Source organism: Phaseolus vulgaris, chromosome 8, assembly GCF_051622355.1.
Source record: "Phaseolus vulgaris cultivar YP4 chromosome 8, ASM5162235v1, whole genome shotgun sequence".
Classification (NCBI taxonomy): Eukaryota; Viridiplantae; Streptophyta; class Magnoliopsida; order Fabales; family Fabaceae; genus Phaseolus; species Phaseolus vulgaris.
In genome coordinates, this window is record NC_143505.1 from 33,491,988 (window position 1) to 33,518,075 (window position 26,088).

The following is a 26,088-nucleotide window of genomic DNA, read 5'->3' on the forward strand; positions in this document are numbered from 1 at the left end:
ATCTGTCTTCTCTGGTACTCGTAATCTTGCTGCTACGGCAGGAAGGGCGATGAGATCCGCCAATCCCACCATGAAGTTGTATCTCGGGGGCGCGTTATTCTCCCTTGCACGCCCCTTACTCTGGTCTTTGCCTGGTGCATAGGGACGAGGTTTTTCCCGCACCTTCTTCCCCTCTTTGGCCTCATGCACCCTTGCTTGCTGTGGTTTTCCTTGCCCTCCACACGGTCTGGGTGGTGCAGCACTTCCCCTCTTCTCAGAAACCTCTGTTTCTGCCACTATGTGCGCCACCGCACGTCGTCGGATCTCTGCAAAGGTGCTGGGATGGCTCCTGATGAGAGACTCGCTGAAAGGGCCAGGCAGCACTCCCTTCTTAAACGCGTGCACAAGCATATCTTAATCTTTGCTGGGTAGTCTAACCACTTGTGCCCCAAAGCGGTTGAGGTAGTCCTTCAGCGACTCCCCCTGGTATTGGCGCACGTCGAACAGGTCGTAGGACACCACTGCAGGTGCCTTGTTGACGATGTATTGTTCAGTGAAGAGCTTCGAGAACTGAGAGAAAGACGTGATATGCCCTTCTGGCAAACTCACGAACCACTCCATGGCGATTCCGCTCAAAGTGCTCATGAACATCTTGCAGTATACAGCGTCTGAGCCCCCAGACAACATCATCTGGGTGTGGAATGCCGTCAGATGCGCCTCCGGGTCTTCTACCCCCTTGAACGACGCTTTTACCCCCACCAGGTTGGGAGGCACCATGGTTCCCATGATCTCAGGGGAGAATGGCATGGGAAATGCCCTTGGAGGTGAGGGCTGCCTAGACACCCTTTCGTCAACAACGTGCTCCCTCTGCGCCTGCAGCGTTCTTCTCAACTCTTCGTTGACACGATTCAGTTCGTCGTTCCTGCTTTGCGACGCAGCCAACTCCGTCTGCATCCTTTCTTGTTCGACTTTCGACGCTGCAGCGTTATCCTGCAGCGTGCGCACCATTTCCAGGACCTGCGCCATTGTCACAGCTCCTTCATCAGCGGATGGCACAGGTGATGGTTGTCTGTTTCTAGGCATCCTCTCTATCAAAGAAACTGATAAAACTCTGGTGAGCTTTAAAACTGTGGTATATATGGGACAACGATTCACTCGGGCCCCACGGTGGGCGCCAAATGATCCTGCCGGCAACTCGAAAGTGGGTGAATCGCTTCGTAACACTCTCAGCCCTGTCTTCGCGACTGTGTCTCCTGAAGAATCACCCTCTGAACTTTCTCTCAGATGTCTTCAAAGTGTGACCTGCAAAATACACAGACGACGCCTCTAGCGGCCGTTTGCACTCCGACGATCAAGTTAGTCCAACAGAACCACCAGAAACTGGGAACTAGTAATGTGTGTGTGAGAAAAAACTTGAACTCTGTTTTTCGTCTATCTTTTTTCTCTCCCCACACTCTCACTCTGATTCCCTCTTTTATCTCTCTTTTCCTGCTTCTGGCCATAACAGAATTCTGTTATGCTTTTCTCGCATGTGTCAGAACCCTGTTATGCTTTTCAGAGAAAGCGTACCTTCAGAATCAGCAATGGGGAGCGTGAGAGTCTGCGCATGTTTGCGCTTGGCTGCGCCTGTCTGTACCTTTAGTGGTACGGAGTGCTCTTTTGTCTGGACCGCACCCCTCTCAGATGATGACACGTGGAGGCCTGCAACTCACATCTAACCACACACGTGTCACTTACTGGAAGGGCTCTAGCGCCTCTCTTTGTCTGCCTAAGTTACGCCCTTGCGGAGTAACTTGGGATGCTTCTCTTATCTGGGTAAATCGCATACTCTTAGGAGAACGTCGGGTGTGGCTGGTCTAGGCACACTCACCAAACGTTACTCTCTGCGTAGGCGACTTACCCTTTAGGATGACACGCACGTAATGGGTTGAGGGAATCACCAATCACCGACTGGCTTACTAGTTCCCTCAGGCCACTCTCGTGCATGATTCCTTGAGGTGTGCTCATGCGAGGTCCATGCGTAACGCTCTCGCTGGGAACCTTAGTCCCAGTTTAACTGCGTGTAACACGAGGCCCCGATGACAATACACCCGATGACTGATCAGTGTTTATTCGCTACTCGCGCTCTGCCTCCAGGCGCGAGTCTGGGAACTGGTATGCTGGTGGTCACTTGGCTACTGACCACCGATCACCATTCTGGGTGATCTATCCCCCGACCTCTCTGCCGCCTGATCTGTCGGTGGTAACTTGGTTACTGACCACTGATCACCTCTCTTGGCGATCGTCCCCCTACCTCTCTGCCACCTGATCCACGTGTCACCCTGCGAGTGGTCCACGTGGTTCTCTGATGCTGACGTCATCGACTACCGATGACCGATCGGATCAGAGCATCTGCCACAATATTTGTATTGCCCTTCTTGTATTTGATAACATATGGAAATTGCTCAAGAAATTCCATCCACTTTGAATGTCTTTTGTTGAACTTGTGTTGACCCTTCAAATATTTCAAAGACTCATGATCACTATGTATGACAAATTCTTTTGAGACTAGATAATGTTCCTAAGTCTGCAGGGCCCTCACAAGTGCATAGGGCCCTCACGGCACCATGAAGTTTTTCACTAAAATATGCAATTGGGTGCCCACCTTGCAACAACACAACACCTATTCCTACTCCCGATGCATCACACTCTAGCTCAAAAGTTTTTGAAAAGTTTGGTAAAGCTAGAATGGGTGCATTAGTGAGTTGAGCTTTCAACCTTTGAAAAGCTTGCTCATGCTTTTTCGTCCAACAAAATGGAGTGTCTTTCTTCACTAACTCATTGAGTGGTGAAGCTAGACTTGAGAAGTTAAGAACAAATCTCCTATAGAAACTTGCTAGACCATGAAAGCTCCTGACATCTCCTACATTTTGTGGGGTTGGCTACTCTTGAATGGCTTTGATTTTCTCGGGGCCAACATGTACCCAATTTTGTTTACTATAAAACCTAAAAACACTACACTATCTACACAAAAAGTGCACTTATCTATATTAGCAAACAAACTATTTTTCCTAAGCACTAAAAGAACCTCCCTAAGGTGACTTAGGTGGGACTCTAGACTTTGACTATATACTAATATATCATCAAAATAAACTACTACATATTTACCTATGCAATTCCTAAGGACATGATTCATAAGCCTCATGAAAGTGCTAGGTGCATTAGTGAGTCCAAAAGGCATCACTAACCACTCATATAATCCAAATTTGATCTTAAAAGCAGTTTTCCACTCATCACCCTCTTTGATTCTTATCTGGTGATATCCGCTTTTGAGATCAATTTTAGAAAATATAGTGGACCCATGCAATTCATCAAGCATTTCATCAAGTCTAGGAATTGGATGCCTGTATTTGATGGTGATATTATTGATGACCGTACAATCACAACACATTCTCCATGTGCCATCTTTCTTTGGCACCAACAAAACAGGTACAACACAAGGAATTAGACTCTTTTGAACCCAGCCTTTCTCCAACAATTCCTAAACTTGTGACTCTATCTCCTTAGTCTCCTCAGATTAGTTCTATAAGCCGGTCTATTTGGTAGACTAGCTCCCGAAACTAAATCTATTTGGTGTTTTATACCTCTAACAGGTGGAAGTCATATGGGTCCTTCCTTAGGGAATATATCACCAAATTCTTTTAAAAGTTTTTGGACTTGAGGAGGTAGCTCACAAACTTTAGAAAGTGTGGCAGTGCATGCAAGTGTTCCTTTACAAAGAAGGAGGCCTGAAGGTTGTTCATATAGAAGTATCTTATTTTCAATTTTTTCTTCTTTCTGAATGACCTTGTGGGAAGGAACACTCTTCTCCTATGCCTCAACTTTCTCTCTAAGGTCTTTTTCCATTTTCTTTCTTTTTTCTCTCATTTTCTCTTTTTTGTTTCATTTGTACTTGGTCCTTTACCACTTGTGAAGGTGTTAAAGGATAAAGTAAAAATTTATTTTCCTTATGAGTAAAAGTAATCTCGTTGGTAAGACCATTATGCATAGCTTTCTTATCAAATTGCCATGGTCTTCCCAATAAGATATGACAGGCTTCCATGGGTACTACATCACATAAAATCTCATCTTTATAGTTCCCCACAAAAAGATTGACTTTTACTCGCTTGTCTATAGTTAATTCCCCATTTGCATTGATCCATTGAAGTTTGTAAGGTTTTGGATGAGGTACTAATTGTAGATTAAGTTTTTCAACCATCCTAGTGCCACAACAATTGTAGCAAGACCCACTATCCACAATGAGAGAACAAATATTTTCTAAAACTTTACATATTGTATTAAAGATGTTCTCTCTTTGTGTTTTATGATTCACACTAGGGTGATTGTTGAGGGTTCTTTTGATCATCATTAATTCTCCCTCACAGGATATGCCCCCTCACTATCTTCTTTCTCTTCTTCCCCACTGGACTCATCATCTTAGCTACTATACTCGTCCCTCTCTCTTAAGATCATGGTTCTCCTATTTGGGCATTGGGATGCTATATGGCCCCTACCAAGACACTTAAAGCACTGAATATATCTACTGCAGGGTTGTGAGGTAGACACATCTTTTCCTACACTTTTGGGAGTTTCTTTGGGTTTATCTTTTGAAAGACTATCCTCCCTTTCTCTTTTATACTCTTTCTTGGGATAAGAGTTAGAGTAAGAACTCTCCTTGCGACTTGATCCTTTTCTCAATTTGTTGCTCAACTTTTATACAAAGTTGGATCAAGTCATTCAAGTCCATATAGGGCAAGAGTTCCACTTTATCCCTTATCTCAAGATTGAGACCACTGAGGAACCTACCTATGGTGGTGGTTTCTTCCTCCCTAATAAAGGCTTTCATCATGTAAAGCTCCATCTTTTGCCTATACTCCTCTACATTCATGTTCTTTTGTTGGAGTCTTTGAAGCTTGTCCGTTAACTCCCTATTGTAGTATGAAGGAATATGGCGGCGTCTCAAGGCTCCCCTAAGGCCATTCCAATATTCTATGGGAGGGTCCTTGTGGAGGCGCCTATCTCTCTCTAGGGTTCTGCACCAATACATAGCATTCCCTTGAAAGCTTAAGGTGGCTAGGGGTACTTTCCTCTCTTCACTAACATGGTGGCAAGCAAAAAGTTGTTCTACCTTCATCTCCCAATCTAGATAGGTTTCAACATTTTCTTTCCCATAAAAATGAGGCAAGTCTACCCTAGTCTCCTTTGGGTGTTCCCTTCTAGTTCTTCTAGGTGGAGGTTGATAATAATCATTAACTTTCAGACTCCCCTCAGCATGTGAGTCACTCGACCTAGAACTAGATGCATGTGATTTTTTTAAGTTTCTAATATATTCATCCTTTTCTTTCACAATTTTCAACTCCTCTTCTAAAATAGCAAGATGAGCTTCCCTTTCGTTTTTATCTTCTATGATTTGGGCTTCATGTTGCAATTGTTTATGTGATAGTGATTGAAATTCTTTGGCTAATTGTTTTAAAAGAGATTTTATAGACTTTATATCACTTTCACTTGGACTAGAAGAATGAGAAGACATGTTGAAAGTTATGTGTTAGAAGCAATTTACCAAAAGAAAGATAGGTGGAGTATCGTAGGTAGATTCCCAGGAAAGGGAGGTGGATCCCTTGGATCACTGAAGTAACAAGCCTTTCCTAGCCATATTCTATTCTACAATACTTTCATAAACCCTTCTCTAAGTAATTCACTTAGAGCACAATCAAATAAGAAAATAAAGTTTTATGCAAGAAAACAATGTAAAGCAATAAAACACACAAGAAAATTGCGATCTAGAAAGCTTTAAAACTAGTAGAATCCTAAGGTGAGGCTTCTTAGCACTTTGGAACCTTGAAGACACACTCATCGACTAAAGCGTATTAATCCACTAATTAATCAAAGTTCTTGCAATTTACAACTCAAAGAAATACAATGAAATTAGGTCAACAATTTTTTTTTATGCACAAAAATTAAAGTCCTATTCTTTGCACTCCTTCACTTGTAGCTCCTTTGTGTATATTTGTGTATTTTCAAGTGAGGTTGTTGTTGTCCCTTGCTTTGTCTCCTTAGGTTATTCAACCTTGAATCTTTAATCCAGCTCCCTTTTAGTGATATAGCTTTCACCAAAACAAAATTTTAGCTCCACTACTCACCAAAGCACCTTTTAGGTCACTTCCACCAAAGAGAGGTCAAGCAAGTTTAAAGCAACAAAACTCAATTTAAAAATTAGGACTACAGGAAAGGGAATTGATATTTGACATTACTTGAAAGTGTATTCAATAAAATTGACAAGCAAAAAATTAAGACACACAAGAAAAGGTAGCACACAAAGTGAAATCCTAGTGAATGGAACAAGAATCAATAAAACCAAAACAACACTACAAAATTTTTGTGTGTGTAAATTTTTCACAACTTCCCAAATTTATGTTGGACAGAATACTTCAAAATTGAGCTTGAAATTTTAACCACAAAAACTTCAATGGTTTAGCTCAAAATAGGCGTTGGAATTTCACCAAAACAGTAAGCCAAATAATTTTAATATGTTTTTCAAGATCACTGTCGTATCACCGTTTTTCTAGAGTCAGAATTTTTTGCACTCTGTTCGTATTTTCTTTATCATTTTTTTTTGTATTTTGAATTTTGATGTACTTCTTTTCTTTTTTTAATTTTTCTCAACACATAAAAATACTCAAATACAAAATTTCAGATTTTTTCACTGACAGAATTAATTTATGGGAAAGATTCCAGCCAACACAGTAACAGTGAAAACAGAGAAATCCTAAACTAGAATTAGAAAACAACAAGGAAACTTCAAAAACACAATGGAAATGATTGGAAAAGAACTTGTATGGAACTAACACACAAGTATGAACTCAAATATGAAAATATAAAGACACCAAAGCTTAAAAAATAGAAATATAAACTGCACTCAAAATCAAAATCAAGCAACCAAATCAACAATAAAAGGCACCACTAGGAATTTATGACATTGTAGGATGAACATGACTTTGACAAAACTTGTATGGATTCAAAAATAAAAAAGACTCAACCAAAAACACTTTGCACTGATTAAAACATCAATAAGATTCAAATAAAATTAAAAACAAAACAGCCAACACAAAATACTCAATAGAACCTAAAAACAGTTTGGAAGCTCAAGAACAATTTGAACCAAAATAAAACCGTACAACAATTTAAAAACAACAACACAATTAAAATGACATCAAAAACAGCAAGACAATCAAGGCAAGATGAACAACACGGATTTGAAGAAAACTCAAAAAATAAAATGAAGAAAACACTTATCTCTTGAAGAACCTTGGCTCTAGATACCAAATGATGGGTTCTTCTTCTTGAAGATTTGAAAAGGGTGGCAGAAACAATGGATGTGATGGATCAAGGAGGGCTCATATAGAACTATGGGTTCCTTGTAGGTGCATGAAAGGTATGGAGAGTGATTGGTTGGGCCATATCACTAGGAGAAAGGTGGAGGTGAAGATCAAAATGTCTAACCTAGCGAGACTAGACAAGGGAGTAGAAGCTTGCAATATTTGGCAGCATTTTACTCATAAAATTTATCTTACAAAACATGAGCCAAGCACCCTATTATATAGGTGCAAGTGCCTTGGAGAACAAGGAACAAGGGTAGGAAGGGGAATACACAAAAGAACGGCTGCTAGGGTTTTGACTAAAGTCAATATCGCACCTTAGGAGCAAACTTCTAGAAGCTAGGTTAACTTCTTACCCTAAAAGGCTTTACTCAAGCTATAATGATAAGCACACACCCTCATTATGCTAAAAGAACCATATTCTACTGAAATTACAAATAAATAAACTAGCTTCATGGCTTGGGCTTTACTTCTTGTGGTCCTCTTTGAACATATAAAGAAACGTTTCTCTGTCATCAGTATCAGAGTCCCAATCTTCTTGAATCCTCTTTTCCATGGACCTAGTTTTTAGGCTTGAACTAGGGCCTGAGCGTGGGTCTCTTCCATCACCAAGGATGCAAATTATCATTCACACTATGAGAAGTCATCTCCACTTTCAAGTTAAGACCTCATCAGAGGGAGAAATGGACAAAGACTAGAGCATCTAATGTTTTTCTGCTAGTCTTCTTAAGAATAAAACAAGTTGTAAATAAATTGGGATCACTTTAGGGGTCCAAATAACAAGATAGGCTAGAATAAGGTGCCTTTAGCATAATAGGGGGTGTAGTCATCATTTTAGCTTGTTTCTAGCCCTTTAGGAAGGAAAGTTGACCTAGTTTATAGAACATTAAGCCTAGGGTGCATTTTTGACTTAGTCAAACCGTAAAGGCAGCCCCTCACACATTTACCATGCTATCTTTTCTCATATTGTTTTCCAAGGCACCCATTCTTATAAATAGGGTGCCTTACTCCATGTATTTTCAAGTTGGATTTGAATAGAAAAGTTACTCTGCACAAATTGTGTGAGGTGTTTGTGAGGCTTGTTTCCTCTTGGCATTAGGTCTCATCTTGAGTGATTGGAGAGCTCTCAAGTTGTGACCATCAACACTTTATTTGGAGGAAAACTACACTCCAATTGGCATGACCAACTCTCTTCCACCACATAAGCTTTTCCTTCCTTCATCACTTCCATTTTTTCCATTACTCCATTTATCTTTGTGTTCTTATGTTCCTATTTTCCTCCATTGTCAATTTGGTTTTTACCATGCTTTTATGTTTCCTTTCAATGTCATTTAATTTTCGCCCTTCATCATCAATCACCATATACTTGTATTTTTTCTTTGCCCTGTAGAAGTGAACCTTCACACTTACTTAACCACTTGATTAAGTTCGTGTCCAGTGGGGATCTTCTTTGGGTTCTTGTACCGCCCTGGTCGTCGGAAGTGATGATGTGGCATCGAGCTATTATATAGGCGTGTTGAACGGGACACCTGGCTGGCAGAAGGAAAGGAAGCCGTTGGGGGGCTCCTGTAGTCGCCAGTCATTAAGTTGGCGTGCTCCGATCTCTAGCATACCTAAACCGGCGGTCACCGGGCTTGAGATGAAGTCGCCAGATGTGAACCCAGGCGACCAAGTGATTAGAGATCGCCGAGACAAGGACATCGTCGAAGATGAAGTCAGATAGTCATTTCCCAGCTGGCCAGAGGATGAGCTCGGGAGACAGCTTACCTGAACATACACGGTGAAGCAAGTAAAGTAGATCGTGAAGGCGGCCGGCGAGACCACAGGGAAGGTGTATACGAAGGTACCCGATCTCGCCACTCAGAAGAGATCACGCTCCAAGGCAGCTATGCACTGAGTTATGTCATGCATGAGTAACTTAGCCAAAAAACCTGAAGAGCAAGAAGTGGCGCCCAAGTCAAGGATGCTCCAGACGGTGACACGTGTACAGCTGGATGCGAGCCACGTGTCCAGATGTGTAACTGTCTGGAGAGAGAAAGTGCGCAGGTATATAAGAGATTCTAAAGAACTTCTAAGGTACGCACGTTTAGATTACTTCTTTACGCTTGCGAGTCTTGAGTACGCTGAGAGAGAATTTTGCACGGTTCGTTAGAGTTCTTGAGTTTTCTCTTAGTAATTGGTGGTTCAGTTGCTGACTTGGGCGTCGAAGCGTGATCGGCCGCAGCGGCGCCGTTCTGTCTTTTGCAGGTTCTTGAGGTGGATCACGGCGAAGGACGGAGACTAACACGGCGCAGAAGTCGATCTAGGTTTGACGAGGCAAGGCTCCAGCGTCTTGGTCAACAGGCAGGATCATCAGGCGCCCACCGTGGGGCCGTGTAAAACCTGTTCCCATCCACAGCGTGAGTTCTTGGAAGTTTCTGCAGTTTCTGTGTGGTTGTGTGCTGGTGCAACCATTTTTCGCCGTTCATCTAAGCTTTGTTCGGTAGTTTCATGTTTTCCACCGTTCGTTTGAGTTCTTGTTCGATGAGGTGGGGTTTTTCGCTGCTTACGCAAGTTTTAATCGGTGAGATCTAAGGTTCGCCGCTCGTTTGGATTTTCGTGGAAGAAACGGTGGTTTGTGGTGGAGTCGTGAGTTTCTGCAAAGGTTCGCTGTTGAGGTTGTGTTCTTGAAGTTCTTTGGAGTTTTGCGAAACTCTGACCGATTGATCGCTGAATCGATCGTCGCTGAAGAAGGTGTTGTTCATCGCTCTTTGTGATCTGTCAAGTTTTCATGAGAAAGATGAGAAGCAACCGTTCAAGTCCAGTTGCGCCCGTTGCTGCTGAAGGCGCCATGACTATGGCGCAAATGGTGGAAATCATGCGTTCGCTGCAGGCGAATGTGGAAGCCTCGCGCATAGAGCAGGCAAAAATGCACGAGGACCTGGTCGCCTCTCAGGCCAGGAATGAAGAGCTTAGCAGAGTTACTGAGGAATTGCGCCAAGCTCTCCAGGAGCAGCGGGGGCGCCCAGTCGCTGAAGAGGTCGCGCCGGCAACGCCGCATCGCGTTTTCCCCATGCCTTTCGCTCAGGCGATTACGGACACGCCTATCCCTGCGAGTGTGGTACCCGTGAAAGCTGTTTTTACCGGCGTGGAGGATCCTGAGGCACATCTCACCACGTTCCACACGCAGATGATTCTGTCAGGAGGATCGGATGCTGTGTACTGCAAGATGTTTGTGAGCACACTCTAGGGGACGGCGCTGGAATGGTTTGTGAGCCTTCCTACAGGCCACATAACCAATTTCTAGCAGTTTTCGAAGATCTTCGTCGAGCAGTACATAGTGAACAAGGCGCCGCCTAGGGTGTCTTATGATCTGTTCGACATAAGGCAGTACCAGGGAGAGTCCCTCAGGGACTACTTTAATCGTTTTAGGGCGCAGATGGTCCGCTCGCCGGCCAAGGACGAAGAGATGTTGGTCTACGCATTCAAGAAGGGCGTGTTGCCGGGACCCTTCTGCGAGGCGTTGATCAGGGCTCACCCCGCCACGTTTGCTGAGGTTAGGCGACTTGCGGTGGCCCACATCGCCGATGAAAGTGAGGTGGCCGAGAAGAGGGGAAGCGTGGCCCCCGCTAGGCCACGTGCCCAGACCAGGATCCAGCCACAGAGGGTGCTGGAGACAGCGGCGGCCAAGAGGGATCAGAGGACTCGCCATCCTTATGATCCAAGGAAGAACAAGGGCAGGGGCCCAGGGCGCCCTCAACTAGCACGTCGGGAGTACAATCGCCCGCCGAAGCATAAGTTTGTCATGGGGTTGGCGGACCTGATCGCCATTCCCAATATAGCAGCCAGGCTGAAGGCGCCCGAGAAGGTGGGCAACAAGGTGTTGGGACCAAAGCCAGACGCCTGGTGCGAATTCCACCAGGGCTTTGGCCACACCGTGGACTCATGTTTGGCTTTAGGATACCAGCTCGACGACCTGGTCAAGAGCGGGTTCCTAAATGATTACTTGCTGGATAGAAGGACTGGGGGCGCGTCGAGCTCCCAGCCCGCAGGTGGTGAGGCTCAGCAGCACGAGATGCTTACTCACGGAGAGATCCACACTATTGCAGGAGGTTTCTCGAGTGGGGGATGCACCGCGTCACAGAGGAAGAAGTATGCAAGGTCTGTGATGACGGTGGACATGTTCGAGGACCACTCACCAGACGTGGACATCACGTTCACAAGGGAAGATCTCAGGGACGTTGTGCCTCATGACAAAGATCCAATAGTCATCTCGCTTGTCACGGCGGGAAGGAAGGTCCACAGAGTATTGGTGGACCAAGGAAGCTCGGCAGATGTGATGTTCTGGCCGACTTTCACACAGTTGCAGTTGCCCCTTGACCAGCTGAGGCCCTATGGAGGGTGTTTGTATGGTTTCGCTGGCGATCAGGTGGAGGTCAGGGGGTATGTAGAGTTGAGAACTACCTTCACGAATGAGGCGGGCTCAAGAATGGAGAAAATCAAGTACCTCGTCGTAAACGCTCCCTCAGCATATAACATTCTGTTGGGAAGACCAACACTCAACAGAATAGGAGTTGTGCCTTCGACCAGGCACATGAAGGTGAAGTTGCCATCGATGGAAGGGGTGGTGATCACCATCAAATCTGACCAGAAGGAAGCAAAGAAGTGCTATGAGAATAGCCTGAAGAACAAGAGGTCAGTGAGTTACATCACAACGACGCCGCCTCCCGGTGTGAAGCCCAAGCCAACAGAGTGGCGGGTTGTTGGTGCAGCGATGGAGGTGGCCGCTGGGGAAGACGTCACCATGATGGATGCTGAGGCTGAAGGAGAGAACGTCGAGCGGGAAGAAGAGGCGAGGAAGCGAGGGAGCTGGGAATCTCCAGGGCGGTGATCGCCAGGGAAGCTAGACCAAAACCCGTCGAGGAATGGCTCGAAAGGGAGATCGGGGGAAAGGTCTTCAAGTTGGGAAGATCCTTGGAGGCTGAGCTCCAAGACCAGATTGCCAAGGTGATAGAGCGGCATCTGGATGCTTTCGCATGGTTTGCTTCAGATATGCCGGGAATTGACCCCGACTTCTTGTGCCATCATCTAGCAATGGACAACCAGGTCAGACCAGTGCGACAGAGAAGAAGGAAATTCAACGAGGAGAGAAGACAGGCGATCAGGGATGAAACCCAGAAGCTCCTCGCTGCAGGCCATATCAGGGAGGTTCAGTACCCTGAGTGGCTAGCCAATGTCGTGCTGGTGAAGAAGAGCAATGGCAAGTGGCGCATGTGCGTCGATTTCAATGATCTGAACAAGGCTTGCCCAAAGGATTCGTATCCTTTACCAAGCATAGACGCCCTGGTTGACAGTGCTGCAGGGTGTAAGTTGCTGAGTTTTCTGGATGCCTTCTCGGGGTACAACCAGATAAAGATGCATCCCATGGATGAAGAGAAGACCGCGTTCATGACCAAGAAATCGTGCTACTGCTACAAGGTGATGCCTTTTGGGCTGAAGAACGCAGGGGCCACGTACCAGAGGTTGATGGATCGGGTACTTGCACCAATGCTGGGAAGGAATGTGCAAGCGTACGTGGATGACATGGTCGTGACCTCGCCGGAGAAGAGCAAGCACGTTGCGGACTTGGAGGAGTTGTTCACTACGATCGCCAAGTTCAGGTTAAAGCTGAATCCCGAGAAGTGCATATTTGGCGTGGAGCCCGGCTACCGTGAAGGAAGTGCAGCAACTTACAGGTCCGATGGCCGCTCTGTCTCGTTTCGTATCAGCGAGCGGAGAGAAGGGCCATCCGTATTTTCAGTGTTTAAGGCGAAACAACAAATTCGCCTGGACGAAGGAGTGTGAAGAGGCCTTCGTCAAGCTTAAAGAGTACCTGGCGAGCCCGCCAGTTTTGTGCAAACCGCTGGTGGGGACCCCTCTCAGGTTGTATTTTGCTGTGACTGAGAGGGCGGTGAGTGCGGTGCTCGCCCAAGACCAAGATCAGGCCCAAAATCCTATCTATTTTGTTAGTAAAGTGCTGCAGGGCCCCGAAGTGAGATATCAGGCCTTGGAGAAAGCTGCACTGGCAGTGGTTTTTTCGGCGAGAAGGTTACGCCACTATTTCCACAGCTTCATAATACTGGTGATGACCGACCTGCCCATCCAGAAGGTTCTGAAGAAGCCCGATGTAGCTGGGAGGATGGTGAAGTGGGCGGTGGAGCTGTCGGAGTTCGATATCAAGTATGAGCCCCGAGGCCCGATTAAGGGGCAGATTTTTGCAGATTTCGTGGTCGAGCTCTCGTTAGAAGCAACACGAGTTGAGGGGGATGACTTTTGTTGGGTGCTTTCGGTGGACGGATCGTCGAACCAGCAGGGTAGCGGTGTTGGGGTCATCTTGGAAGGGGCCAACGGTGTGCTGATTGAGCAGTCCCTGAGATTTGCCTTCAAGGCCAGCAACAACCAAGCAGAGTAGGAGGAGCTGATCGCCGGAATCTTGTTGGCCAAGGAGATGGGAGCTAGGGTGCTAATGGCTAAGAGTGACTCGCTGTTAGTCACGGGACAAGTAACAGGCGAGTTCCAGGCCAAGGATCCACAAATGGCGGCTTACCTAGAGTATGTGCAGGAGTTGAAGAGTTCCTTTGTCTCCTTTGAAGTGGTGCATGTGCCCAGAGAGCAGAATGCACGAGCTGACTTGCTAGCTAAGCTTGCCAGTTCAGGCAAGGGGGGTAGGCAGAGGACGGTGATCAAAGAAACTCTGAAGACACCCAGAGCATTTGTGGCAGATCACCTGGTTCTTCAGATAAGCAAATCGACGGAGAAAGTGGCGAGGAGTCACAGGTCTTTAACCCAGGAGACCTTGAGATCGTCGAGAATAAGGGTGTGTCGGGAGGAGAAGGTAAGCGTGGCACAGGTCTGCGCTACCCATGAGCCAGACACCTGGGTAACATAGTACAAGCGATGCCTGGCGGATGGCCTTCTCCCGCTGGATCCGATGGAGGCCAGGAAGATAAAGAAGAACTCCAGCAAGTTCACGATGATTGATGGCGAGTTATATAGGTTTGGGTTCACACACCCACTCCTGGAATGTGTGCACGGAGAGAAATGTACGAGAATCATGGCCGAGCTCCATGAAGGGATCTGCGAAAGTCACGTCGGGGGTCGAGCTCTGGCCGCAAGGACTCTCCGTGCAGGTTACTATTGGCCTACAATGAGAGAAGATTGCAAGAAGTATGCACAGTGTTGCAAGCAATGTCAGCAGCACGCCGATTGCCACAAGGTGCCTCCCGAGGAGTTGAAGTCGATTTACAGCCCTTGGCCGTTTCATACATGGGGAATCGATATTCTGGGACCTTTTCCATTGGCGATCAGGCAGATGAAGTACTTGGTGGTGGCAATTGAATATTTCACCAAGTGGATCGAAGCAGAACCAGTGGCCCAGATCACCGCACAAGATCGAGAGCTTTGTGTGGAAGAGCATCGTGTGCCGGTTTGGTGTGCCCAAGCGCCTGGTGTCAGATAACGGAACGCAGTTTGCAAGTCACCTGTTGAAGAAGCTGTGCGAAGGGGTGGGAATTCAACAAGTGTTTGCATCTGCCGAGCACCCTCAGACGAATGGTCAAGTAGAGCAGCCAATCGGGTATTGCTGAGAGGTTTGAAGAGAAGGCTAGAGAAAGCCAAAGGAAGTTTGGCTGAGGAGGTACCCCGTATAGTTTGGGCGTACCACACCACCGAGCAGTCAGGAACCCATGAGACCCCGTTTAGCCTGGTCTAGGGGTGCGACGCAATGATTCCAGTGGAAATCCAAGAGAGCTCGCCGAGATTCCAGAACTTTGTAGCGGAAAACTCGAATGAGGAAAGAAGGCTGAATCTGGATTTGCTGGATGAGGTCAGGGAGGAGGCAAGAGTGAAGGTCGAGGCAGTGAAAAGAAGGATTGAACGAAGGTATAACTCAAAGGTGATGCCAAGGCAGTTCAAAGAAGGCAACCTGGTGATGAGGAAGGCCCACCAGTACGAGATGGAGAGCAAGTTGTCGCCTAAGTGGACGGGACCGTTCAGGATAACCGAGGTGCTCGGGAACGGCGCCTACCGCTTGGAAACGTTGGAAGGAGGGGCGATTCCTCGCACCTGGAACGCCACGCACCTCAAGTTGTATTACAGTTAAAAGCATTGTAAGTAAAAACAAACACGAAGAGTTTGCAAGCTTTCTGTTAAAACAGTTTGAAGGGGGCACTCTTTTTTCCCTAAGGAGGGTTTTTAATGAGGCCACCCAATAAAGAAGAGTTTTCGAAGTTTAAGGTGTTTTAGATTGCATGTTTGTTGTTATTGCGAGAGTTTTGAAAAAAGAAAGACCTTGTCACTCAAATGTGATTTAAGGCGAGTTTTGAAGTTATGTCGCATGCTTTCTGAAAAGTTTCTAAGTCCCCATTGCTTTTCGGCGATTGGCGGCATCAGTTAAAGTTTAAAGTCCTCATCGTCTTTCGGCGATCGGAGGCACCAGCAATGTTTAAAAGACCTCAACGCCCTCGCGCGTCCTGAGGCGAGAAAGAGATAAAGACCTCCTCGCCGTCGATCGAGTGCAGGCGAGAAAGAGTAAAAAGTCCTCAGTGCTTCCAGGGGAGAGAAGATGTAGCCTCTGGGGCAATGTAGAGGCACCAGTAAAAAGTCCTCAGTGCTTCCAGGGGAGAGAAGATGTAGCCTCTAGGGCAATGTAGAGGCACCAGTAAAAAGTCCTCAGTGTTTCCAGGGGAGAGAAGATGTAGCCCCTGGGGCAATGTAGAGGCACGAGTAAAGACCTTCTCGCCGATGAGCGAGTTCAGGCGAGTTAAAGACCTTCTCGCCGATGAGCGAGTTCAGGCGAGTTAAAGACCTTCTCGCCGTCGAGCGAGTTCAGGCAAGATAAAATCCTTCTCGTCTTGAACAAGTTCAGGTACGGTGTGGAGGGTGGAAGAAGTTTAAAGGATAGCTAAGGTAGGTTCGAAGAGAACACTTAGCTATCCGGCTTGTTGTTCTGAAAGTCAGGGAAGGCAGAGAAGGATCTGAAAGACGCCTCTACCCCCAGATGAAGGAACAATGGCCAAGTTATGAAGGCAAGAGGAAGCTGGTATCGCCAAGACTCTTTGGCGATCAGAAGAAATTCAAGCGATGGCAAGAGTTAAGGCCCGTTTCGATGGAGCAGATCGGGTGAACTATGCCTTAAGCTATCAGTTGAGTTAAAACGCGCTGTTTAGCAAATAGTTTTACGCTGAAGCTCGACTGCCTTAAAATTCACAAGTTATTAGAATGATATCGACCGAAAGTTGATAGTTTGAAGCAGTTAGTAAACGGTTGCGCTTGCAGAGTTACTAAGTCAATTTCATTTAAGCGGTTTGTGCAAGAAGAGATGAAGCTAACAGGGAGATTATATGAAGAAATAGAAAACTTCATAGCAAAGAGGTATCAGTTCGAAATACATATACCAAAAAGGGAAAGTTATTACAAGTAAGTGTGTAAGAGAGAAGAACAGATGAATAAGTGATGGAGGGAAGCAGCTAATCTTCAGAAGGAACGATCTTCCCATCCACCACTTCGTTGTTTAGTGACACCATGGGCGGAGCTCAGCTCGAGCTCTTCAGTTTTCTTTTTGAGCCCCTCGGTCTGCTGTTCCAACTCATCAGCTCGTTTCCTTAGTTCTTCAGTTGTCTCACGAGCTTGAAGGAGGTCTTCAGTAACCTTCTTGTTTTCTGCCTACGCCTGGGCCAGCTCTGCGGCGATCCTTTCATTCTCCTTTTTGGCCTCGACGAGCTTAACCATGGTGTCATCCCTCTCTTTTTCAACCTTTCCCAAGAGGACCTCCCGATCTACTGACCTTTTCTCAAGGTTTTCTACCTTGGCTGCGTCTGCTTTGATCAACGCCTCCAGGCTAGCCACCTTGAGACGGTATGGGACCAGTTTGCTCTCCAGCTCAATTTTCTCTTGAGCTAGGAGGTGCACCTTGTGGCGCAGATCGGTGGCCTGCTTGCGCGCCACCCTCAGCTCAGTGCTCATGGCGTCCTCCACTCTTGAATGGTCGATCTCAGCCAGCATAAGGTTGCAAGACAACTTCTCCGCCTCGATCCTTATTAGGCGATTCTCCTCTTGGAGCACGGAGATGTCGTCCTGAAGTTTCTTGCTGGAACTCTCCACAGCTTTTGATATGATGGAGGGAAGGTCCTTTGCCATCATTCTTAGTTTGGCCGTGAAGGGTTCCTAGATTCCCTTAACCGTAAGGGGAAGGTTTGCAACCACTGTTTGTGGAGGCGCTGAAGGAGCCTGGTGCTGGCTCTCACCACCGCCCTCTTGGATTGGTTGTTGAGTTGGAGCTTCTTGGCGCGGTGGTGACGAGGGGGACTCGGTGATGATGATGGGCGAGTTGTGAGCACCTTCATCCCCACCTGGCGCGGCTTCGGCGATTGAGGCAGTTGAAGGAGGACCTTCTCCAGCGGATATGAATGGCGTGGAGGCGCTCGGAGGGTTCTCCATGAAGTTGGGCTCAGTAGCCTCAACCGCGGGAAATGCAGCCGCCAAAGGTACTGCTTGAACTGGCGGAGTTGCAGCTGGGGGAGAAGGCGGTGTTGGAATTGGAGCTGGTGGAGAAGGCGGTGTTGGTGTTGGAAGAGGAGGTGGGGCAGGTGGTGAAGAAGGTGCCACCCTTCTCCTTTTGGTGATGAGGCCATCCTCAGTTGCCTCATCATCCTCTTCTTCATCACTTACCACCTGAGGAGTTTTCCTCTTTGGCTTCCTTAAGATGAGTTTCTTGCGTTGTTGAGCGGGCAACGCTTCTGAATGGGTTAGGCCTGGAGGGGGCAATCTGCCCTGAGCAGCGGCGATCTCCACCACTGAGTTGGGCACAGTTTGGGAGCCCGACGCCAACCCGTGGGCTCGGGCGAGCGCCCTCAATTCAGCTAGCTTGCCTTTACCCAGCATGAGATCTGGATAGTGCAAAGTATACAAGTGAGCTCAAAGACAAAAGTAAAACACATGAGTAAGTACGCAAATAAGACAAACAAGTGGTGCGGGAAATAAAGACCAAGTCTAGTGCGCAACAGACAGGACGCCCAGTAATGGATAACAGAGATGCAGCACAGGGCAAAAACGATAATGTTGAGGTAAGCACTAACCTATGCGAGCCTCGAGTTGGCCCTCGAAGAACTCGAAGGAGATGATCGCAGAGGTGAGAAAGGTGATGTTAGCGGCTGCCACGCTCTTCCAGAAGAGGCACAGGTCCTTATCCAAATCGCCCATGTTGTCGGGGCTTCTTGGCTTTCTAAAGCTTCCCTTGGAGTCTTTATTTCCCTTGTTTACCCAGTACAAGGGAAAGCCGTCGAGCAGCAAAGTCTCCCGATCATTCTGGCGCACTTGGACGAATTTACCTTTCAAATCCTTGTAAGATTGCTGGAAGATAGAGAGGATCGACCTCCCAGCAATTTCATTCAGGCTCACCCAAAGGCGATCTCCAGGGTTCTTGGCCTCGAACAGGAAAAGGAACACGTCTACCGAGGCCGGCAGTCCCAAATGTGCGCACACAATTTGAAACGCCCGCACGAATGCCCAGATGTTGGGATGGAGCTGGGCGGCGACGATGTCGAGCTCGGTTAGTAGTTCCCGTTCGAAACGGGTAAGGGGGAACCTAAGTTTCACCTTCTTGAATAGGGTGGTGTACACAAAGCAGAACAACTCGCCGTTGTTCCCTTTGTCATCTGCGCAGACTGGCACGTCGGGGGGGCAAGGCAGCACTGTCAGTTTGTCATCATGCTCCTTGTGGAACGAAAGGTTGGGCTCGTCCCCTTTCTTCAATCGAAGCACTGCCACAACAGAGTTTACTGAGGAAGTCTCCTTCAGCAAAGTTGAGGTGGCCCAGGGGTATAGCTTCTTGTAGTCTGGAGAGGCGATGGAGGCTTCTCTAGCGACTGGTGGAGTAGCCTGAGCGGGGTTGGGGCGAGAGGTTGCAGGCCTCTCAGCCTGGGAAGAGAGAGCACCAGGTGCTCGCGGTGGGTTATGAGCCTGAGATGGAGGGTTTCGCGACGAGGGAGGAGGATTCGCGGTGGTCTTTGTTCGAGCCATCGCAGGAACTGCAAAGGAAAAAGGAAAAGAAAGGTGAGCGAAGGTTGCAAAGGTCGACTTGATGGTGAATGAAGGATGAAAAACGAACGAATGAAGGTTCGTTGTGTTGAAAGAAATGGAAGGTGAAGCCCTAAGTTACGGAAGGGGAGAAGAAGAAACAACCCACAGCGTATGCACCAGACAGTTAATGGATGAATGCGAATCGGTTAAAATGCAGCAAACATCAACAGAAGAAGTAAAAGGGGTACCTTTCGATGATCAGTTAAACGTTGAAGGAGGTTGGCGATCGAGAGAGTCGAAGAGCGTCGTGGGTTTGCGGAAAAAGACTCAGAGTGTTTCGAAGGCAGGAAGATGATGAAACAGTAAAAATAAAATGGGTTTAAGGGTTTTTCAAATGATTTTTGGAAGCGTAAACGACAACTAAAGATAACCGTTGATGAAGCCACGTGTCGGGCGATTGGAAAGGTGTTTGGTGCAGCGTCAGGAAAGCAGAAAGTACGAACGTTTGGAATTCTGCGCCAGCGCCACGTAGATCGGTAGTGACGTGACTCCTTTAGTCTTTTCGCTGGACAAGTCTTCGCTTAAGACTGGGGGGCTTGTGTACTGCCCTGGTAGTCGGAAGTGATGACGTGGCATCGAGCTATTATATAGGCGTGTTGAACGGGACACCTGGCTGGCAGAAGGGAAGGAAGTCGTCGGGGGGCTCGTGTAGTCGCCAGTCATTAAGTTGGCGTGCTCCGATCTCTAGCATACCTAAACCGGCGGTCACCGGGCTTAAGATGAAGTCGCCAGATGTGAACCCAGGCGACCAAGTGATTAGAGATCGCCGAGACAAGGACATCGCCGAAGATGAAGTCAGATAGTCATTTCCCAGCTGGCCAGAGGATGAGCTCGGGAGACAGCTTACCTGAACATACACAGTGAAGCAAGTAAAGTAGATCGTGAAGGCGGCCGGCGAGACCACAGGGAAGGTGTATACGAAGGTACCCGATCTCGCCACTCAGAAGAGATCACGCTCCAAGGTAGCTATGCACTGAGTTATGTCATGCATGAGTAACTTAGCCAAAAAACCTGAAGAGTAAGAAGTGGCGCCCAAGTCAAGGATGCTCCAGATGGTGACACGTGTACAGCTGGATGCGAGCCACGTGTCCAGATGTGTAACTGTCTGGAGAGAGAAAGTGCGCAGGTATATAAGAGATTCTAACGAACTTCTGAGGTACGCACGTTTAGATTACTTCTTTACGCTTGCGAGTCTTGAGTACGCTGAGAGAGAATTTTGCACGGTTCCTTAGAGTTCTTGAGTTTTTTCTTAGTAATTGGTGGTTCAGTCGCTGACTTGGGCGTCGGAGCGTGATCGGCCGCAGCGGCGCCGTTCTGTCTTTTGCAGGTTCTTGAGGTGGATCACGGTGAAGGACGGAGGCTAACACGGCGCAGAAGTCGATCTAGGTTTGACGAGGCAAGGCTCCAGCGTCTTGGTCAACAGGCAGGATCAGTTCTCACCATAGAATTGATAAAAATCTCAATCCTAAGTAAAATGTCATATCTAAAATGGACTCATCTAAAGTCAACTCACATCACACTGGCTGACTCATTTGCCAACTCTTCCATCTCATTTGATTTCGACAACTTAGTCTGACTTTCTCATTGCTCTCTGCGAAGGTATACATTATACCTATAATCCCTCTCCTTATTACACTGCTTTGAGTTAACGTAGATTATCTAAACCTTTTTATACCTTCCTTTCATCTATTTCTTTTATGTCCATTCCAAAATTTGTAGGTGATGCCTTAGCCTATCCTAGTTGACATTAGGCCATGCTTGATGAAATAAGTTCTCTTCAGAATAATGGAACTCAAGAGCTCATTTTGTTACTATTTGGAAAATCTATTATTAGTTGCAGTTCAAATTTTTCTATCCAAGTTGGTCCTTATGGTACTATTGATCGTGTTAAAGCTCGCATTGTGGCAACAGAGTAGACACAAATTTTTGGTTTAGACTATAGTGATACTTTTTCTCCAATGGCAAAGATGGCTTCTGCTCGCATATTCATAGCCATGGCTGCTTTTCAACGATGACCGCCTTATCAATTGGATGTCAAAAATGCCTCTTTTAATGGAGATTTGTAAGAAGAAAAATATATGGATCAACCTCTAGGTTTTTTTGTTCAAGGGGAGTCTTCTGGATTGGTATATCGTCTTTACAAATCTTTATATGGCCTTAAATAGTCTCTTAGGACCTAGTTTGAAAATTTAGTAATGTTGTTCAACGGTTTGGTATGACTCAATTTTTTACTATCACTCAAATGTTGGATGTATCAATGAAGTAGTCTATGTTGATGACATTGTTCTTATAGGTAATGATCATTATGACATCTCAAAGGTAAAACAACATTCTTGTCAGCATCTTCAGACAAAATATCTTGGCAAACTCAAATATTTCTTAGGGATTGAGGTAACAAAATCTAATACTGGTATTGTTATCTCTCAAAGAAAATATGCATTGGATATTTTAATGGAAATTGGGTTGACGAACTCAAAATATTTTGACAACCCATGGATCCAGTTCCCAATTTGACAGTCGAGCCCCAAATTGACGACAACCACTGTCCAACCTCATACAGCCATATAATAAGGAGGATGAAAACCTAGAGGTTGTTTATTGATTTAATTGCAAATAGGGGTCTAATTGGGCTTTTGTTTATATTTGTAGGCCCAAATCAAGATAACAACTCTAGGTTGAAGAAATGTGCAAACATATTCAAGAAGACCTCCAATTCATCAAAGCATAAACAACTAATAGAAGAGGCCCAAGCCCAAATACAAGTTCAAGCTTCAGCTCAAGCCCAATACATAGAAGATTCGGGCCAACTACAATAACTATGGCTAGAAGAATTCAAGAGGATTGGAACACTGCTACTGATGGCAGAGAAACATTCTTCTATATGTTCAAGGCACAACCTTAATGTAGAGTACAATTTATTTTTTGTCAAAATTAGAATAGGAAATTACTGTAAATTTTCTTAGAATTTAATTTTGGCACATTAAATTAACCTAGGTTAATTTAGAGTTTCTAAAACCTCTAAATTCACCAAGGCCTGTTTAAGCAAGGTAAAAGAGTACACAATTAATACATGCTCCATGTGTCAAATGTGTTGCACGGCTACCTCCACATGATCCATATGAAACATGTGCTAAAAAGCTTTTCAACACATGTTAAATATGCTTCATGTGCTCCATGTGCCAAGATGCATCAGGAGGACATTCCAAAGCTATTTCACTTGCATTTGAATTCCATTGTGACCGGTCCTCAATTGCTATAAAAGGAGGAGCCTACCTCATGTAAAATCAAGATTAATCATAAAGTGAAATTGCTGCCAATTTTTTGTGTCAATTCTTCACTCTTGTCTACTTCCTCTCTAGGATAGGCAAGTTTAGTGTTCAACCTTCATCTTCCAAGTGAGCTGGCCAACCACTCACCTTCATACATGACTTGCACCTCCAAAGCAACCGTGATCTCCATGTGAGAGGCTTGTCCGTGAGCAATCCATGAAAGCTTCCGCAACTCCACCAAAGTAACTCAATCGGATGAAAGCATGCACCTATGAAGTGGTATCTAGAGCCATGGTCTTCAAGAGATAAGTCCTTTCATCTTGTTTATTTTTTATTTTGTTTTTCATGCTGTTTTGTGTTATTCTTTCATTGTTCTTGCTTGTCTTGCTGTATTGAATCTTGTTTTTGATTTTGATTGTTGTTTGGATCAATCCAATCGGTGCAAACATGTTCAAATTGATCTTGAGCTTCTATATTGCAATTTTATGTAGGATTCTTTTGCATTTTGGTATATTGTTTTGATTTTGTTAGGTTTTGAGTATTTCTTGATGATTCAATCAGTGAAATCTATGTAGTTTTGGAGTCTTTTGATTTTATGAATCTATACATGTTATGTCAAAGTCATGTGCTTCCAAGAATTGTCATCAAATCCTAGTAGTACTTTTCTTGATTGATTTGGTTTCTTGATTTGATCTTGAGTCCAGTTTATAATCTGAATTGTTTGATCTTTTGGTGCATTTTTTCTATTACATTTGAGTTCATATTTGTGTGATAGATCCACACAAATTCTCAAAACTATTTTAATTCCATATTAGGATTTCTGAAAAAGTTTGCTGACTGTTTTTTATCAAAGAATTTGATGTTGATGTTCAAAAATTGTGAAATTATGGATTTGGAAAGATTGATGTGTTAGAAAAAAAAAGTGACTCAAAATTCATAGTAGAAAAAAATGATAAATCAAATGCTATCAGTGTTCAAAACTGACGCTAGAAAAATGGTGTTTTGGCAATAGATTCAGAAATTTTGTTGCAATTAATTGGCACATGTTTTTAATATGATTTCAGTGCCAAAATTCAGTTAAGATCTTGAACTGATTGTGGTTAAAATTTCAAAGTCAGATTGGCATTCTACAGTTCAGCATAATTGTTTTAAGTCATATCTTTTGACACATAAAATTATGTAGTCCAATTTTGGTTTTTCTAATCCAATTCTAGTACCTTTCCCTAGGTTCACTTTGTGTGCTAGCTTTATTGATTACCTTATTTTTCTGGCTTGTCAATTTGTTCAATTACTCTTTCAAGTTGTCACATAATTACTCCCTTTTCAAATTGAAATTTTTTTTGTTGCTTTGAAATTTGTTGACCTCTATATTTGGTGGAAGTTTTCAAAAGTGGTGCTTGGTTAAGTTTGAAGCTAACCTTTGTGGTGAGTCCATTATTACTTAGTAGGTGCTGTTTTGAAGACTTAACTTGAATATACTTGAGAGGTTGAACAAGAGTGCAGCAGGAAGTGAGTTTACAAAATACACAAAGAGTGGGTGCCAATAGCAAGAGTAACAACAAGAAGGAGTACCAACAAGCAAAAAGGAGTGCATAGAATAAGATTTCTAAATTTTCTTTTGTAATCCAATTTCCATTGTATTTCCTTTAAGTTGTAAGTTGTTAAACATTTAATAATTAGTGGAATTAGTAACGCCAATTAGACGGTGAGTGTGTCTTCAAGGTTCAAAGTGCCAAGAAGCCTCACCTTAGGAAACACCTAGTTTACAAGCTTTTCTAGATAGCAATTTTCTAGTAAGTGTTTTATTGCTTTGTATTGTTTTTCTTGCATAAAATTGTGTATTCATTATTGATTGTACTCTAAGTGAATTACTTAGAGAAAGATCTGTGACAGTCTTGAAGGATAGAATCTGGCTAGGAAAGGCTTGGTACTTAAGTGATCCAAGTGATTCACCTCCCTTTCTTGGGAATCTACCTACATTACTACACTTATCTTTCTTGAGGTAAATTACTTTTAACACAAAAATTTAATCATGTCAACTCATTCTTCTAATTCTAGTTAAAGTGGTAGAAAGTCAATTAAAGCTCTTTTAAAACAACTATCAAGAGGCTTTCAATCACTCTCAAATAGACAATTGGAACATGAGGCCCAACTCATAGAGAGGGAGCTCATTTTGCATTGATGGAAAAATAGCTGAAAATGGTTAAAGAAAGGGAAGAACATTCTTATAAATCTAAAAAAATTTCACATGCATCTAGTTCTAGGGGTAATGATTCTTTTGGGGAAGAAAGTCTTAGGATAAATGAATACTACCAACCACCCCCTAGGAAAACTATAAGAGAAAGAAAAGAAAACGAAAGTGTTAAGGATGTTAGGGTAGATCTACCTTATTTCCATGGGTAAGAGAATGTAGAAGCTTATCTAGATTGGGAAATGAAGGTATAACAATTGTTTGCTTGTCATAGGGTAAGTGAGGAAAGAAAGGTACCCTTAGCCACCCTAAGCTTTCAAGGAAATTCAATGTATTGGTGGACTGCCTTAGAAAGAGATAGGCGCCTTCATAAGGACCCTCCCATAGAATATTGGAATGACCTTAGGGGAGCCTTAAGAAGCCGCCATATTCCCTCTTATTATAATAAGGAGTTAATGGACAAGCTCCAAAGACTCCAACAAAAGACTATGAGCGTAGAGGAATATAGGCAGAAAATGGAATTATACATGATGATAGCCTCAATTAGGGAGTCTGAGACCACTACCATAGCAAGGTTTTTGAGTGGACTCAATCTTGTGATTAGAGATAGGGTTGAACTTTTACCCTATAGAGACTTGAATTTAATTCTGTTAGAATGTATGGCTTTAAACTAGAGGGGGTCTGAATTGTTTAAAGAGGGTTTTCGCAGAATTTTAAGCCAAGAATGAAATTACTTCAAGAATAACTTGATTAAGAAATCAGTTTGCCAAAACACAAAGCAAAAAGCACAACACCAGAAAAACAATCGGTTGTTTCGCAAAAACAATCGGTTGTTTATACCAGTTTACAAATATAAAACTGAAATTAAAGAGTTAAAGGATAGAGAGAATGCACACAGAGGTTTATACTGGTTCACTCTTAACCAGAGCTACATCCAGTCTTCCCAGAAACCACTGGGAATCCACTAAGCAATCAACTCTAGATTACTTACAACACAACCAAAGAAGTGACCTTGATCCTCTCAAGACACACACTTCCTTTGGTCCAGCACAACACCACTAAGAATGCTGATCTTGATCCCCTCAAGAGCACCCAACACTTCTCAGCTATACACACAGAGTTTCTTTCAAAGTACAAAGGATAACACTTGTTACAGAAA

At 44.7% G+C, this 26,088-nt stretch overlaps 1 pseudogene; it reads right to left on the reverse strand.

Moving 5' to 3' along the window:
• Positions 1 to 3,847: 3,847 nt before the first annotated feature.
• LOC150025563 (uncharacterized) lies at positions 3,848 to 5,527 on the reverse strand (annotated as a pseudogene).
• Positions 5,528 to 26,088: the final 20,561 nt, after the last annotated feature.